Source organism: Cryptomeria japonica, chromosome 3, assembly GCF_030272615.1.
Source record: "Cryptomeria japonica chromosome 3, Sugi_1.0, whole genome shotgun sequence".
NCBI lineage: Eukaryota > Viridiplantae > Streptophyta > Pinopsida > Cupressales > Cupressaceae > Cryptomeria > Cryptomeria japonica.
This window is the reverse complement of record NC_081407.1, coordinates 218,111,933-218,126,160: the sequence shown is the minus strand read 5'-3', so window position 1 is coordinate 218,126,160 and position 14,228 is coordinate 218,111,933.

The following is a 14,228-nucleotide window of genomic DNA, read 5'->3' as shown; positions in this document are numbered from 1 at the left end:
TCGTGTATGCATTTGACTATTTATTGAAGCTTTCAAAAAGTGGATTATTTATTTATTTATTTTAAAGGTTATAGAATTATTGTGTTGGAAAATAGTGGATTAAAAGGTAGTTGTGTTGATATAATTTTATTTTTAGAGATTAATTATGGGTATGTGCAGGATCATGGTGTGCCAAAGCAGGCCCTTAAGTGGCAATGAAATTTCAGAAAATTAGAGTTATGCAACTTGACATGAAAATTCGAATAAGTTGTGAACATTATTTTTAAAATATGTAAGAAGAGAATATGTATAAAATTGAATGTAGTTTCTAAGCTACTACTTTTTTTTTGGAAAAAATAAATCCTATTTGATGAAAATTTCAAATCTCAATGTAGTGGTAGTAAAATTTCAGGAAAAAAATAAGTACACGTATGTTTGACCACCCTAATCATAGTAAAATTATAATATTTTTTTATAATATTTATAATATAAGTATTAGACTCATGTCCAGATATGACAAATTTATTTTTTTTCCCTATAGTAGATGAAGCATAGGATGTGATGCATATTTCAGATTCAAAAAAATGTTGTACGGTTTGAAAGTTATGAGTGTTTTTCAATCAGGACTATTGTCAGAATTTAATTAGAAAATAAATAATAATTATTTATTAAAGTCAAAATAAGGCAAGCCTTATATTGTTGGAAATTTGGGAACGTCCTTAAAAAAACCTTTTTGTTTTATCAATTTTGGCTACAAAAAAAGTCGTTAGCCACCAGTGTAAAGTCTGGAAAATCAAGGAATACTAAAAAATACGTTTTTTTTGGTTGACTTTCCAGGCTTGTCACTTCCAAGCCAAATACGAAAGCATTCCCAAGCCAAAATTTGAAATTTGAAAATTTGACTACAAAAATTGGATATTCGATATAATCAGATATTTGATTTTAATTAGTAAATTCTCTAACTAGATTTGTTTATTAATATATCTATATATTAATTTATAAATAAATTAGTATATGATATTAGGGAGAGGGAGAGGCAAAGGGGGGAGTGGGGGAGAGAGAGAGAGAGAGAGAGAGAGAGAGAGAGAGAGAGAGAGAGAGAGAGAGAGAGAGAGAGAGAGAGAGAGAGAGAGAGAGAGAGAGATGGAGAGAGAGGGAGGGAGGGGAGGGAAGGTAGAGAGAGATAAAGAGATTAGCAGAGAGGGAGAGAGAGAGAGAGAGAGAGAGAGAGAGGCAGAGAATAGGAGAGGGATAGAGAGAGATAGAGAGACAGAGAGAGATAGAGAGAGATGGGGACGGGGAAGGGAGAGAGAGAGATAGAGAGATTAGGGGAGAGAGAGATAGATGGAGAGATTAGGGGAGAGGGATAGAGAGAGATTAGGGGAGAGAGGTATTAGGGAAGAGGGGGACAGAAAGAGATTAAGACACCATAGGACCCAAAGCGACCTAATATGGTGTCATAACGAGTCGTATAGTGTCCTAAGGGGTCATAAGGGTTCATGGGACACTATATGACCCCTAAGGATAACATATGAGTGTCATTAGGGGTCATATGGTGTCCATAGGCATCATATGGTGTCCTAGGATACCATATGACCCCTTAAGAAACAAAATTGTGTTTTATGGGTCATATGTTGTCCTAAGGGGTTGTAAGACACCATATGACCCAAAGCGACTGAATATGGTGTCATTAGGGGTCATATGGTGTCCTAAGGGTTCATATGATGTCTTAAAGGGGTCATATGATACAATATTACCCACTAGGACACAATATGACCCATAACGACCAAATATGGTGTCTTAAGGGGTCATGTAGTGTCCTAAGGGGTCGTATGACATCATATGACCCCTATGGACACCATAGGACCCCTTATGACACCATATGACCCGAAGCGACCCAATATGGTGCCATAACGGGTTGTATGGTGTTCGAAAACACCATATGACCCCTATAGACACCATAGGACCCCTTAAGACACCAAATCATGTCGTTAGGAGTCATATGGTGTCCTAAGGGGTCATATTGTGTCCCATGAACCCCTATGACCTCTTAGGACATCATATAACCCCTAATGACACCATATTCGATCGCTTTGGGTCATATTGTGTCCTACGACCCCTTAGGACACCATATGACCCCTAAAATCCTAATTTCATGTCTTAAGGGGTCCTATGGTGTCATTAGGGGTCATATGGTGTCCATAGGGGTCATATGGTGTCTTGGGACACCATATGACCCATAATGACACCATATTGGGTCGTTTTGGGTCATATTGTGTCCTAAGGTGTCGTAAGACACAATATGATCCATTAGGACACAATATGACCCAAAGTGACCCAATATGGTGTCCTAATAGGTCATAAGGGTTTACGGGACACCATATAACCCCTTAGGATACCATATGACCCCTAACGACACAATTTGGTGTGTTAAGGGGTCCGATGGTGTCCCAAGACACCATTTGACCCCTATGGACACCACATGACCCCTAATGACACCATAAAACCCCTTAAGACACCAAATCATCTTGTTAGGGGTCATATGGTGTCTTAAGGGGTCGTAGGACACAATATGACCCCTTAGGACACAATATGACCTAAAGCGACCCAATCTGGTGTCATTAGGGGTCATATGGTGTCTGAAGACACCATATGACCCCTAACGACACCATAAGACCCCTTAAGACACCAAATCGTGTCTTTAGGGGTCATATGGTGTCCTAAGGGGTCATATGGTGTCCAATGAAACCTTATGACCTCTTACGACATCATATGATCCCTAATTACACCATATTATGTCACTTTGGGTCACATTGTATTCTAAGGGGTCATATTGTGTCCTACAACCCCTTAGGACACCATATGACCCCTAACGACATGATTTTGTGTCTTAAGGGGTCTTATAGTGTCATTAGGGGTTATATGGTGTCTTGGGACACCATAGGACCTCTTCAGACACCAAATTGTGTCGTTAGGGGTCATATGTTGTCCTAAGGGGTTATATGGTGTCCCATGAACGCTTATGACCTCTTAGGACACCATATGACCCCTAATGAAACCATATTGGGTCGCTTTGGGTTATATTTCATCCTAAGGGGTCATATTGTGTCTTACGACCCTTAGGACACAATATGACCTAAAGCGACCCAATATGGTGTCATTAGGGGTCATATGGTCTCCCAAGACAACAGATGACCCCTATGGACACTATATGACCCCTAATGATACCATAGGACACCTTAAGACACCAAATCGTGTTGTTAGGGGTCATATGGTGTCCTAAGGGGTCCTAGGACACAATATGACCCCTAACAACATGATTTGGTGTCTTAAGGTGTCCTATGGTATCCTAAGAGGTCATTAGGGTTCATTGGACACCGTATGACCCCTTAGGACACAATATGACCCCTAACAACACAATTTGGTTTCCTAAGGGGTCCTATGGTGTCCATAGGGGTTATATGGTGTCTTGGGACACCATACGACCCGTTATGACACCATATTGGGTCGCTTTGGGTCATATTGTGTCCTACGACCCCTTACAACACCATATGACCCCTTACAACACCATATGGTGTCATAAGGGGTCGTATGGTGTCCATAGAGGTCATATGGTTTCCTACGACCCCTTAGGACACCATATGACATCTTGAGACACCATATTTGGTCGTTATGGGTCATATTGTGTCCTAGTGGGTCATATTGTGTCATATGACCCCTTTAAGACATCATATGACCCCTTAGGACACCATATGACCCCTAATAACACCATATTGCATCGCTTTAGGTCATATGGTGTCTTACGACCCCTTAGGACAACATATGACCCATAACAACACAATTTGGTGTCTCAAGGGGTCATATGGTGTCCTAGGACACCATATGATGCCTATAAACACCATATGACTCCTAATGACACCATATGGTGTCATAAGGGGTCGTATGTTGTCCTTAGGGGTCATATGGTGTCTTAAGTGGTCATAAGGGTTCATGGGACACCATATGACCCTCTCCCCCCCTCTCTCTCTCTCTCTCTCCTCCTCTCTCTCTCTCTCTATGTCTCTCTCCCTCTCCCTCTCTTTGTCTCTGTCTCTCTCTATCTCTCTCTCTCTCTCTATAAAATATGACTAATAAAATCCAATATCAGATTTTTGCCATCGCCATTAATGTGGTAGTTCAGTAAATAAAAGGCAACACTCTCTCTCTCTCTCTCTCTCCCCCTCTCACTCTTTCCCTCTCCCTAAATCTCTCTCTCTCCCACCCTCTGTCTCTCTCTGTCTCTCTCTGTCTCTCTGTCTCTCTGTCTCTCTCTCTTTCTCCCTCTCTCCCTCTCCTTCTCTCTCTCTGAAATATGACTAATAAAATCTGATATTGGATTTTTGCCATCGCTATTAATGTGGCACTTCAATAAATAAAAGGAGTCAAGGAGAAAAATTTTGGGGACCACAAATTTGTACATTAAAATCGGATATTCAATTTTAGTACAAAAAAAAGAAAAAAAATCCTTGTGGGCCAATTTGTGGATTCCAATGGCCCACAATTTGTATATTTTGTTTTATATCGTGGATCATGGGTTTTCAGATAGGTAGAGACAAATTTGTGCTTTTGGGAGATTCTTAAAGTGAAAACATACATTGTTAATCACGTAGGAGCATATGTGTGGAGGGAAATGGGAAGTAGTAGTCGTCGGAAGTCTAAAAGAAAAACAAAACTTTCAAATGACCAAATTGAAGTGTATAGAGAAAGAGATAGAGAATGTCATAGGATGAGAAGACAAGGTATGTTAAATATTGCTAATGTTACTTCAAGTGAAGACGAAATTGAAATTGAAAATGTGCCACAAGTTATTGAAAATGAAAATGTAGATTTTGAAAGTGAAAATATTGAAAATTTTGAAAATGTTGAAAGTGATAATGAAAATGCTCAACATGTGGAAAATTTTGACATAGGAGGTGAAAATGTGGAAAAATTTCACATTGAAGGTGGAATTGCTCAACCAAGTGAACCATATGTAACACCTAATTACTTTAGAAATGAAGACCCTCTCATGGATGAAAGACAAATTCCAAATTCAAGACCTTCAAGAACCCCAAAATGGTTATTTGAAATTGATGAGAACATTATTGCAAATCTCGAAGGCAAGAGGTCAACAAGAACCATTCGGTTGTGGGCTACACAACTTTTCAACCAAAATTTTAGCAATAAGATATTTACCAAGCAATGCCAACTCTTTGTTCAATTTCTAAATATGATAAAGATGAGACCATTGCTAAACAAATTGAAGATTCGTATGAACGAGAAGATGGAGAGAAATTAAATTATTACAAAAAATCTATTTGATGCTCTCAATTCTATTGGAAAGAATACCAAAGAAAGAGATAAGAGAGCCACTTGAAGAGTGATTACAACCTCCTTAGTAAGCCATCAATTGAGGAAGGCTCATCCAATGAGACAAACTTATGTTGATTTTAACATGGACCATAAAACTTTGGATAGAGCACTTGCACGAAGACAAAGACTTGCCGATCCACTTCAACAAGATACATGGGCATTTGGTAGGAGGCTTCCACGTGTTGATAGAAAGTTGTCTGACAATGTGAAGGAGGAGATTCAACAATTTTGGCATTCTAATTCTAGAGTGTCACCCAATGTAAAGGACGTTTTGAAATTTAGAATCGGCAACTGAGACCGCACACCGCATCCCAAACATTTCTTAGAATCAAGCCAAACAATGTTGTACAAATTTTTTTGTGAATTACATCCAACTTTGCAAATATCACAAAGGGCCTTTGAATATTTGAAACCATTTTATTGTGTTCCTCTTAAGATTCGCAATACTTGTTGTTGCAAGTACCATGTGGAGTTTTCAATATACCATGAACTTTTATGTCATATTCATTCTACGATGCATACTAATGAGATGTTGCAGGAGTGTGGTGCAATGCTATTTCCGAGATCATCAAGAGACTTGAAAGATCTATTTTTATTCCCTAGAGATGATGGCTACTATTTCTATAGAAATGATTGTTTGAATGAGAAGTGCTCAAAATGTGGTGGGTTGTCAAAGTATGTTTCATTTTTTCATGAGGGCAGTGAACACGAGTTTGGAAAGAATTATTTTGAGAAAACAATATACGAGATAGTGAAATATACTTTGAAGAGTGGAGGTGAAGGTTCTAGATGCGAATTAGTCTCAAGAGAAGTGAGTATTGCTGATTTTATTTTGGAGTTTAAGGAAAATATTTTTTACAAGTATGCAAGGCACACCCATAGGTCTCAGTGGTTGGATCAATAATTTAGGATGTGTAAGAACTCTTTCTTGATTGGCACTATTGTATCGGTGGTTGATTTTGCAAAGAACTATACATTGCAACCACCAAATGAGGCACAGTCTCAGTACTACAATTCAGTCTAGACTGTTATTTTTACTCATATTATATATAGACATGCTCCTGATAGTACAAGAGAGGACAAGAAGATAATCAGGGAATATCATTTTTATATGAGTGATGATAGATCACACTCCTTTGAGTATGTGCAACATTCTTTTGAGAATTTTTTTGAGTTCTTGCATGAGAAAGATATTGCAATTGACCGACATATAATATGGTCAGATAACTGTATGGGTCAATTCAAGAATGGCTGTATGTTTTATTGGCTGAGTAGAATGCATGTAGAGAGGCGTATACCTCATATTTGGTGTTTTTTTGAGGCAGGGCATGGGAAGGGAGAGCATGATGGAGCAGGTGCATGTTTGAAGAGAGCTCTAGTTAAGGAGCAATTGAAGATTTCAGGTACAAATTTCTTTGATGCACGTTCTATTGTTGATTGGTATAGTTCAACATTGTCACATGGAGGTACTCTTAATTCAACAATGAGTGGATTATTTAGGTTGGTTGAGGAGGGAACAATGGGAGATAGATTGGATTGTCAAACAATTAAAGATTCTTCAAACATGCATTCATTTCTTAGCTTAGATGCAAGTACATGGACCATTTGGACACGAGCATTGGCTTGTTTTTGTCAGAGTTGTATTTGGTGTGATTGGGATCAATGCGAGTCAAGTGAGTGGGTTGATACGTGGGTTCCCCACTATCTAGATCCTTTATCTCAAACAATATCCTTGTCAAATGATGACATGGAAAGTTCACTTGAGTATGGTCGTGTATCAGATCTTGTACAGCTAGGATATGTTTTTATAGTTGTCCCACCGCAAGGGAATGAAGAGAGGTCAGAATATTAGTTGGCACGATGTGTACAGGGAAAACAAAAGCTAACACAACCAGTGACAAATGATGATGGGTTCAAATATCCTACAGGTTTAGTTGTTGTTGTGGGAACTTGGTTGTGAACATACATGATTAGAAAGAATGGAATACCTGCATTTGAAGACTATGAGAGACACAAAACCATTATAATGTATTCACACCTTATTATAGCTACAAATGTCAGGTTGTTGAAGCATCAAGCAAAACTGAAGACCAAAGAGCTATGAACAGTGACTACTACTGATCATGAAGCAATACTGGATACTCTTAAGCAAAGAGATGACCCTTCAGGCACACTTGAGTAGTAGGTCTTTAATGGTGCCTTATTTTTTTTATCATGCATTTAAATTGCAAACAATGACCATTAAACCTTAATGATCAAGTTTGTTACGTGTATATTAATGAACATTTTTTTTTGGCAACACGATTTTTGCATGCACATAGCGGGTACATGATAGAATCGGAAGGGACGTATTTTTGCAACATGACTTATTATCATGCATTTGATGAGCTTTACAATTTTTGTTATTAGAGAACACTATCTGAGAATTTTTGATGATATAATTATCACAAAACCTTTATGCTCATGTAGGTCTTTTTTGATGATATACAATAATATCATATTATTATTTTTGCATCAACATAGTGGGTTTTGTTGATATTATTCAAAGGGACGTATTTTTGTGTTATATACTCTGACCTTTTCATTTATTATCATTCATTTCAGTTGAAGTGATTATGATGAAGACTTTATGTTCATCCATGCATTTTATGTGTAGACTAACAATTCTTAAAAATACAGGTTCATGCTAGATCATTCACCGTTGACAAGACCCTCTCTTGGTGATGGTACATATTCCTTTGTGCATTAATGAGATAAAATTTTGTGCATAAACATTAAGTCAAGTGAATGTATTTCTATTTAGAGATGACCATATCTACCATCATGTTCAACCCTGCAGAGAAATGCAGTGAGAAGGGTTTTAATCAACATGCATCTTTCTTCAAACATATGCTTGTATACTTTGCAGAGAAACTGGTAAGTTTCATCATTATACAATCTTGTGCATCTTAAAAATGTTTCAAATGATCTATTTATAATTTTCCAAACTAGTTCGTATTAAGTGGTATAATTTATTTCTTGTAGCACATTCATTCCGCATAAAAAGGTTACTTATTTTGGTCTTCATTTATATGCAGGCATTGTTGTACATAAGCTTTTCTCTTAGGACATGAGGATGTCTGATGCAGATGAAGTGGGATGTTGTATTTGTATATGGATGTGAATTGATGTAACATTGTTATGATGATATACAATGTCCATGAGCAAATTGGTTTAGATATATTGATGATAATGTCCATGTATCTGTACATGAGTACATTGGTGTAGTTGTATTGATAATGAAAATAAAATCAAGTTTGCATATCCCTTCATGGATGTCACATGCAAGTGTAATGGTAATTTTATATATACAATACATAGAAATATTGATGATCATTATGTGTCTACAGTGTAATGCTTGTTTATATTTAATTTTAGCACTTAGGGCGCTCAAGGGATGATGCCGGTAGGGTATGACCCCGAGTGTTCGATCGAGTGGGGGGGGGGAATAGGATGATGAATAGGGTAATAGTGCCTAACTGGATATGTTGGATCTGATGGTTCATCATCATGATGAGAAAAATGAGAAATTGGCCACGCGACAATATTCGATTTAGTCAGACTGACGATTTTTTTGCTAATAGAAAAATTGTTTCCCTAATAAAACTGTAAGGCAAATTGAAAAACCGAGATAGGCTTTTATAGGGACCCCTCTCGTGGCCCCCTAGGTTCAAACAGATCATTCATAGGTGCCATGGATTCTGAGTTAGGGTCCATCAAAGTTTGACAATTTTGAGCACTTAGGGCACTCAAGGGACGACATCGGTAGGGTATGAACCCAAGCGTTTGATCGAGTGGGGGCACAAAATAGGAGCATGCATAGGGTAATAATGTCTAACTCGACATGTCAGAGTCGACAGTTTGTCATCGTGATGAGAAGAACGAGAAATTAGCCACGCGACAATATTCGATTGAGTGAGACTGATAATTTTTTTGCCAACAGAAAAATTGCTGCCCTAATAAAATTGTACGGAAAATTGAAAAACCGAGATAGGATTTTGTAGGGACCCCTCTCATGGCCTCGTAGGCTCAAACAGATCATTCATAGGTGCCACGAATTCTGAGTTAGGTCCAGCCAAAGTTTGATAATTTTGAGCACTTAGGGCGCTCAAGGGACGACATAGGTAGGGTATGACCTTGAGCATTCAACCGTAGTGGGGGGCCAAAATAGGAGCATGCATAGGGTAATAATTCCTAACTAGACATGTCAGAGCTGATGGTTCATCATCACGATGAGTTGAACGAGAAATTGGCCATGCGACAACATTCGATTGAGTGAGACTGACGATTTTTTCGCCAACCGAAAAATTGCTGCCCTAATAAAACCCTGAACGTTTGACTGAGGTGGGGGGAAAAATAGGACCATGCATAGGGTAATAATGAATTGTATCAAGTATTGTTTATTAAATGAATTGTATTGTATTGTTCATTAAATGAATTGTATTGTATTGTTCATTAAATGAATTGTATTGTTCATAAATTGTATTGTTCATTAAATTAATTGTATTGTATTGTTCATTAAATGAATTATATTGTTCATTATACAAACAACACTTATGATGAAATGAAATTAATTGTATTGTTCATTAAATAACCATTATTAACCATTGTTAATTATTGGAATGAAGATTAAAGATTTCCATGATAACACCACGCACAGATGAGCAACAATTTATATGGTCGAATATCAACTTCTGTTTATATAAAAATGTCAAATGATTACAAGTGTATGTCCATACACAAATATGGCAACGCCAACTGAAACAAAATGTATGTTTAAATACGTGAATGTATGTCCATATACAAAATATACATGCCAACTAGACATGTAAGCATCCCAAAACTATCTATAACATCCTAAGCTATTGATGGATCATCAAAATCGATCCTCTTCGTTGTACTGCTCGGCTCTGAAGGATCCTACACAAGAAAAACAAACCACAATTAATATTAGCTATATTATATAATTCACATTCGAAAAGTTGACATAAAAATGAACTATAATTGAACTATTCATGTTTACCTCATCTCCACATTTTCTCTTCAGCTTTGTAGGACTCTTGATGTATGTCTTTGGTAGAGGAGGTATGTTTTAAATATTTTCATACACAACCTACATATGTTCAGAAACATGACATTGATACAAGTTAGCATATAATTGTCAGTGATAATAACAAATTATTTGTACTAATCAAAAAATAAAATAAACACACATCTACTTGAGGCATCTCTTCTTCTTCTTCTTCTTCTTCAGGTATACTAGGTGTAGTCATCAAGGATGTGAAGCCAAGAATTCTCTGTATATATACACACAATAAGAATATGAAACTATCAATCTATGTCTGGACATGTATAATCACTATAAGTTATTTAAACTATTCATTCAATCATATTTGCATTCAATTACCTTTCCCTTGTCTCCAACTGCACTACCATATCCTAAATCACACTGCCCCGCACTCGTGCTGCTTGTGACCCTACAAGAGTAAAATAAGATATACATGCAAGTTACTACATAATCTAATTAATACCAATATAAATGATGAGCATGTATGTACAATAAAATACAAACGACTAGATGCAATAATATATGTACCGTCAAGCTATCAAGGCCAAATGAAATGGCCGACAAGGTGCCCTCCTGAATCTGTCTCAACCCATTCTCAGTCATCAACTATTAAATAGACCATGTAAATAAAAATTAGTACTTAATATTATCTAGATTATAAATATTTTATTAAAATATAACATGAACTGTGAAAATACAAATCTTACCACTACATTATCAATGTATGATGATGGTACCTCCTCACCTCTAGCATGTGAGGATTCCCCAGGGTATCCCCCAGTCTGTGTAATAATATCTGGTGCATCATGCATCTCATGCACCTCATAATCTGCAGTGTCCACAGGAGGATCTACGAGCTATCCAACTAGAACCAAGCATACGTGCCCACACATGACACAACTATGGGGCACGCATATGTGTGGAGCCGAGGATGATGTGTCAACACCACCAGATGCACCCCTACCATCAAGAGTAGGCTGAGCTACTGACGCAACCTGAGAAACCAAAAGGCTACTCAAAGAGTTAATAGTTGATATGGTCCATGATGCTGCCTCACAAATGATATCAGGATGTTGCAGTGCAGGTGGGTGATCAACAAGAGGAGGGGGGACATATGGGCCCTAGACTACTTTTAGTGTCCCAGGTTTATTTTGGGGCATACCTAAACCTACACCCTGGAAAGGTTGGATGTCAAAGTAGTTCACATGTTTGCATAAAACAAACTCAGCATACAATTTTTTTATGAAATAGAAGGGGATACAAAGATTGTTGTTGGGTGGTTTGTCAAAAACCGCCGACCAATGATACCAAAAGCTTTTCACAATCCCATCATTTGTGCACCATTCAATAGAAAGTTTTATTTTTCTGGCATCTACGGGTTGACCAGTGTGGGCAATGACAAACAATGAGGCGATTTCAGCTTTGGATATCTCGAGATCCTTGATATCCTTATACGACAAGCCATCTGCATATTTTTCCCTCATAGAATCTCACCACAAGAAGCCGACATTGTGCTCCTCAGTCATGGTTTCCATAGTCTTTATGATCGATGTGAGACGATCAAACATTGGGTTTAGATGAGGGATCCTATGATATACTTCTACAATCCTACTCCATTCATTCCAATTTTGTGCAATCAAATCCCATATTGAGGGGGCGTTTGGCAAATGAGGGTTTGGTTGTTGCAGTTGTGGTTGGTCAGTGTTTTCATTGTTATCCCCCATTTTTAACCTAATTGAATGTAAACAATTAAATTTAGTTAACAAATTTAAACAATTAGGTATTTGATTTAAAAAAACCTAGTTTTCATGAAAAAAACCATATTTTCAATGAAAAATCAAATAAACATTAACAAAAAATACAAAAAATGAATGAAAATGATTGAAAACGATAAAATTCTTACCTTTCAATCTATTTTTTAGCAATTTTTTGCCAAAGCACCAGATATCAAGTGCATCGGATATCGGATTCTGATAAAATCACACAACCCGTGAGTTAAAAATGACTCACGGGCTGTCACTATCGAAATATATTTGTCTCAGAAAATCGGATATCCAATAAAATCAGATATCCAATTTTTATACTTAAATTATTTTAAAATAACATATATAATATATTAATATATTATATAATATTATATAATACGTATTGTATTATATTATAAAATATAATTATATATTATATATATTATAATATATAATATAATATTATATTATATATTATAATATATATAATATATTATAATATATATAATATAATATAATATATATAATATAATATAATATATATAATATAATAATATATTATAAAATACGTATTATAAAATATATTATTATATTATAATATCATATAATAATATATTATATAATATATATAATATATTATAATATTATATAATACGTATTGTGTTATATTATAAAATATAATTATATATTATATAATATAATATATATAATATAATATCTATTATATAATATATTATATTATAATATTATATAATATAATAATATATTATATATTATATAATATAATAATATATTATATATTATATAATATGTAATATATAATATATTTTTAAATGAAAATTACAAATAAAAATGGGATATCTGATTTGTATAGGTAATTATCAGGAAGGCTATCTCTATTATATTATTTGAATTTCTATTCACACTATATCAATTTTAATGAGTTTGTCAACATTTTGAAGAATATTTTTCTTATAGTTTTTTCACCTAGATTATCACCATTTTTTATTAGATTTTAGTTGGATTGATTAAAAAGGGGGACATGCAGTTTTGGAGTGTTATTAGGGTTTTTGTTGTAGTGCCCTCATTTTTATATATTTTTTTGTATAATTTTAATGTTGGTGATAGAGATTATGACTAAAACATTTCATATAGAGATAAAAGAGTTTAATGACATAGAGTATGAACATTTGAAGATGAATATGGATGATCATTTGGAGAAATGAGATTAATGGATAGCAATGAGAAATTAGAATAATGATAAAGTATATCAAATACAAAATACATTAGGGTTGATAAGAAAGTTTTAGATACTAGATAAGGTCATGTCTTTGTAATTTTATTTTCTTGAGTTTTTATTAAAAAAACTATCACCTTTTAATTGTGAAAGAGAAATAAGAAAAATGTACCAAAATAAGATTCTTCTTAATAAACTTTATCTTAAAAGAACAAAAACTAGTTTATGTACTAGAACTAGAAGTAATAAAAAAATAAAGAAATACAATATTTTATGAAGATCCATGAGAATTTCTATCAACAAGCTCCGAGGCCAATGAAGGAGGCCTTCTATTTAGTAGAGAAATAGACTTTGCTAGAGGTCATGAAAGGTGAATTGGATGACTTGGACAACTGTGAGACTTGAGACCTAGTTTAGCTCCTCAATGGGAGGCAGTTCACTGGTTTAAAATCGGTATTCAAAAAGACATTTAGAATAGATGATAGGTGGTAAATTAGAGTTGTATGAGGCTCAATTGGTGGCTAAAGTTACATTGTTGTTTAAGGTAGTTAGCTAACAGTTTTATCAACTACGTTAAATGTTTCTCAATTGTATAAATCTGCCTTATTACATCAAATAAGACATGGAATATTAACGTATCTCGCTCTAATATGGTATTAGAGTAATGCCTAGCAGTATGTGGAAAGAATGGTTCTCTTTGCGGTAGTGGTATACTGGTATGTAAGGGAATATAGAAGCGTCTGTTGCATTTTAAAAATGCCATTAATTT